We start from the raw sequence: 5588 nt of genomic DNA on the forward strand, positions 1-5588 counted from the left end.
TTTTAGGTGGTAGACTGTAAATCGAGAAAAAAGATCACCATTTGAATGTGGGTTTGATCCAAAAAGATCAGCACGAATACCATTCTCAATACGATTCTTCCTAATCGCAGTAATCTTTTTAATTTTTGATGTAGAAATTGCACTAATTCTACCAATTGTAATTATTTTTAAAACTTCAGACATTATAATCTGAACAGTATCAACAATATTTTTTATTCTAGTTCTATAAGGAGGACTATACCATGAATGAAACCAAGGAGCATTACAATGAGCAGAATAAAGGGTTGTAGTTAAATATAACATTTGGGTTGCATTCAAAATGTATTGATATTATCAATCAACCTTAAATAGAATAAGAAGCGAAATATTGCAGTCAGTTTCGACCTGGAAGATTGGTATGTACTACCCTTATTCTTATTAATTGAAGCCAAAAAGAGGCGTATTACTGTTAATAATATAATTGAACTATAATAGTTCCAATTAAGGAAATGTAAAGCCAATATGAAAGCTGCTAACTTTTTATATTAGCGGTTAAACTCCGTTAACATTTCTAAAATTTATATAGTTTAAATAAAACATTACATTTTCACTGTAAAAATAATATATCTATATTTATAAATACTTAAAAGTAAAAATAATTCCTTAACATCTTCAGTGTCACGCTCTAATTATAAGCTATTTAAGTAAACGAAAAACAATATTACCAAAATAAATATTCAAAAAATAAAAGTTAAAAGATAAATCTTGAAATTAGAATCATATCAACCTTGAATATAACCAATTAAATAAATAAATAATCTATATAAACCTTGACCACCAAGTAATTCACCTCAACCATAATCAAATGACTTAGATGAATAATAACCTATTTTTAAAGGAATATATCTAATAAACTTAGTTGAAAGAAAAGGTATAAATCATATAGAACCAGCAAATCTAACAAAAGAAAGTATACTTAAAGAAAATAAATTATGAGAAAAATCAAAATTAGAAATAAGATAACCTAAATAAGCACCTAAAATAACAACTGTAATTGTTAAAAACTTTAAATAATAAGGTAAAGCAATCACATGAGGAATAGGAAAAATTAATCAAGATAAAAGACTACCACCAAAAACAGCAACAAACAATAGACCAATTATTCCAAATGAAATATAATAACCCTTATCATCAAAAGAAAACCTAGAATAAAAATTATTATCACCAGATATTGAATAATAAAACAAACGAAAAGAATAAGAAGCAGTTAAACCAGTAGAAAAAAAATAAAGAAAAAAAATTAAACAATTAATTCATCTTAAACAAACCATCTCAAGAATTAAATCCTTTGAATAAAATCCCGCTAAAAAAGGTATTCCACACAAAGATAAACTAGAAACATTGAAACAAGCTGAAGTTAAAGGTATGAAATTAACAATTGATCCTATAAAACGAATATCCTGAGAATCCTTCAAATTATGAATTATTGAACCTGCACATATAAATAATAATGCCTTAAATAAAGCATGAGCCAATAAATGAAAAAATGCAAGCTTTGGATAACCTATAGCCAAAATTCTTATTATTAAACCAAGTTGTCTTAAAGTAGAAAGAGCAATAATCTTCTTTAAATCAAACTCAAAATTAGAGCCCAATCCAGCCATAAATAAAGTTATACAACCAATTAAAAGTAAAAATCAACCACAATTATAAGTATCTAATATTGGTCTAAAACGAATTAATAAATAAACACCAGCAGTAACAAGAGTAGAAGAATGAACTAAAGCAGAAACAGGAGTAGGAGCTGCTATAGCAGCAGGAAGTCATGAAGAGAAAGGAATCTGAGCTCTCTTAGTTATAGCTGCTAAAACAATTAATATAGTAATGAGCTTTATTTCAAAAGAATTAGAAATAAAATCATAATAATAAATATAATTTCAACCACCAAAATTTAACATGCATGCAATAGAAATTAAAATAGCAACATCACCAATACGATTAGAAAGTGCAGTTAATATACCAGCACTGTAAGATTTTACATTTTGATAATAAATAACTAAACAATAAGAAACTAAACCTAAACCATCTCAACCTAATAAAATTCTAATTAAATTAGGACTAATAATTAAAAAACCTATAGAAAGAATAAATATTAAAACAATAATAATAAAACGATTTATATTCTTTTCACCAGATATATAATCCTCTCTATAATAAATAACCAAAGAAGAAATATATATAACAAAAGATATAAAAATAAGAGATATTCAATCCAAAATTAAAGTTGTAACAACTATAGAACCATTTAAATTGAAAAGCTCTCACTCAACAAAAACTCTATAATCAATTATTAAATAATAAATACCTAAAATAAAAATTATAGTTCTCGAAATAAACAAAGAAAAAAAACTCAAAGAACAAATAGAAAATAAATTCACGGCCTAAGATGAAAAACTTCATATCATTGATTCCACAAAACAATATTTTTAATTAAAATACTTAAGCAAACTAAACAAAGAAATATTCACCCTTTAAACAGAGAATATTTAAAGGCAATCAATGTAAAAGTAAAAGATGATATTCACGAAAATAACCAAGAGAACAAGTATAAACACCAGAATAATAATTCCCATGCTGAGAATAAGAATATATATACAAAGTATAAACAGCTCTAAAGAAAGATAAAAAAATCAAAGCAAAGAATCTAAAAGAAGATCAAGATATAATTCTATTTAATAATCTAATTTCACCTACCAAATTTAAAGAAGGAGGAGCAGCCATATTTGATGATCTTAAAAGAAATCATCATAAAGCCATTCTTGGCATCAAATTAATTATACCCTTGTTAATTAATAATCTTCGTCTACCTAAACGTTCATAAATAATATTAGATAAACAAAATAAACCAGAAGAACATAAACCATGACCAACCATTAGAGAAAGAGAACCTACACAACCTCATCAATTCATAGTCATCAATCCACCAATAACCATTCTTATATGAGCAACAGAAGAATATGCAATTAAAGACTTTAAATCAACCTGACGAAAACAAATAAATCTTACAATAACACCCCCAGATAAACCTAAAGACAATCAAAAATAATTAAACTTTAAACCCAAATAAGAAATAACCTTTATAACACGAAAAATACCATAACCACCTAACTTTAATAAAACACCAGCAAGAATTATTCTACCTGAAATAGGGGCCTCTACATGAGCCTTAGGAAGTCATAAATGAACCAAAAACATAGGTATCTTAACTAAAAAAGCCAAAATTATAAATACATAAAACATAAAATAATAAGAACCAAAATCAACCAATAAAGGAAAATATAAAGTATTAGAAACATCATAAACCTTAAATAAAACTAATAATAAAGGTAATCTAGCAACCAAAGTATAAAAAATTAAATAAACACCAGCCTGCAAACGCTCAGGTTGATAACCCCAACCCAAAATTAAAAGTAAAGTAGGAACTAATCTAGCCTCAAAAAAAATATAAAAAGAAAGAAGACTTAATCTAGCAAATGAACAATAAAGCATAATTATTAAAATCAAAACCATAAAAACAAAAAAATTAGAATGATATGAACTTAAATAAACTGAACCTCTAGCAGTGATTATTAAAGAACAAATCCAAAAACTAAGTAAAATTAAACTAAAAGAAAAATAATCAATACCAAAATAATATCTAATTATATTCAAATCAGCATATGAATAAACACAAATTATAAAAACAAAACCCGACAGAAACATTAAAGAATGAACCAACCATCAACAATTATTTAATAAACAAAGAGGGATCAAAAAAATAGTTATAAATTGATTTCCGCCTGTTTATCAAAAACATGTCCTCTTGTTTATATTTTGAGGTCTGGCCTGCTCACTGAGCGTATTTTTAAAGAGCCACGGTATTTTGACCGTGCAAAGGTAGCATAATCATTAGTCTCTTAATTAGTGGCTGGAATGAATGGCTTGACGAGAAATCAACTGTCTCTTAATAAATTTTTGAATTTAACTTTTGAGTCAAAAGGCTTAAATTCTTCTTTAGGACGAGAAGACCCTATAGAGCTTGACATTTTACTTTTATATAGTTTTTTGTTTGTCTTTCTATATTTAATGATGATGTTTTGTTGGGGTGACATGAAGAATAGATAAACTCTTCATTTATTTATGTTTGTTATTTTGATCCATAATTTATGATCATAAGATTAAGTTACCTTAGGGATAACAGCGTAATTGTTTTTGAGAGCTCATATCGACAAAGCAGATTGCGACCTCGATGTTGGATTAAGAAAAATTTTGGGTGCAGGAGCCCAATGATTAGGTCTGTTCGACCTTTAAATTCTTACATGATCTGAGTTCAGACCGGCGTGAGCCAGGTCGGTTTCTATCCTAAGATTGTTAATCCATATTAGTACGAAAGGACCATATGGTTAAAATATTTTTTGTTATATTGATTAATATTAATTTATTTACTATTTTGACAGATTAATGTGTTGAATTTAGAATTCATTTATGTAGATTTTTTCTACAAATAGTATTGATACTTTATGATTTATTTATATTTATTTTGAATTTTCTTTTATTGGTTATTTGTGTTTTAATTAGTGTTGCCTTTTTAACTTTATTAGAGCGTAAGGTTTTAGGTTATATTCAGATTCGAAAGGGTCCAAATAAGGTAGGTTTTGTTGGAATTCCTCAGCCATTTAGAGATGCTATTAAGTTAATTTGTAAGGAGCAGCCAATTCCTATTATATCTAATTACCTACTTTATTATTTTTCCCCTGTTTTTAATTTAATGATTTCTTTAGCCGTTTGAGTAATTTTTCCTTATTTAACTTATATGTGTTCTTTTTCTTATGGATTTTTATTTTTTTTATGTTGTACTAGATTAGGTGTTTATACTGTTATAATTGCTGGTTGATCTTCTAATTCAAATTATTCATTATTAGGTTCTCTTCGTTCTGTTGCTCAAACAATTTCTTATGAAGTTAGTTTAGCTTTAATTTTATTGTCTTTAATTATTTTAATTGGTAGTTTTAATATGTTTGATTTTATAAACTATCAGCTTTATTGTTGATTTATTATTATTTCTTTTCCTTTAGCTTTAGCTTGTTTTGCTTCTTGCTTAGCTGAAACTAATCGTACTCCTTTTGATTTTGCTGAAGGGGAATCTGAGTTAGTTTCAGGATTTAATATTGAGTATGGTGCGGGTGGTTTTACTTTAATTTTTTTAGCTGAATATACTAGAATTGTCTTCATAAGAATGTTATTGGCTTTAATTTTTTTGGGCGGTGATTTTTATTCTTTTATATTTTTTATTAAGCTTGCTATTATATCTTTTGGTTTTATTTGGGTTCGTGGAACATTACCACGGTTCTGTTATGATAAATTAATGTACTTAGCTTGAAAAAGTTTTTTACCTTTATCTTTGAATTTTTTTATTTTCTTTGTTGGTTTAAAGATTTTATTTATCTCATTTGTTTAGTGAAATTTTTTGAGAAAAGTTAATAGAAGAGTTAAACTTCTAATTTTATGTTTTCAAAACATATGCTTTTCCTAAGCTAATTAAGTTTATTCCTTAATTAATTTATCTCATG

At 26.5% G+C, this 5588-nt stretch overlaps 1 long non-coding RNA gene and 1 pseudogene across 1 annotated transcript in view; one reads left to right on the forward strand and one right to left on the reverse strand.

The window, feature by feature from the left end:
• Positions 1–668: 668 nt before the first annotated feature.
• Positions 669–2411, reverse strand: LOC126306444 (NADH-ubiquinone oxidoreductase chain 5-like; annotated as a pseudogene).
• Positions 2412–3808: 1397 nt separating this feature from the next.
• LOC126306479 (uncharacterized) overlaps positions 3809–5588 on the forward strand; it is a 62627-nt gene continuing 60847 nt past the window's right edge. Inside the window, exon 1 of the long non-coding RNA XR_007553549.1 lies at positions 3809–3857. This is a non-coding gene — a long non-coding RNA (uncharacterized LOC126306479). The remainder of the gene's footprint in view (positions 3858–5588) is intronic.

The sequence above is a fragment of the Schistocerca gregaria genome, unplaced genomic scaffold, assembly GCF_023897955.1.
Source record: "Schistocerca gregaria isolate iqSchGreg1 unplaced genomic scaffold, iqSchGreg1.2 ptg000333l, whole genome shotgun sequence".
In the NCBI taxonomy this organism is placed as follows: domain Eukaryota; kingdom Metazoa; phylum Arthropoda; class Insecta; order Orthoptera; family Acrididae; genus Schistocerca; species Schistocerca gregaria.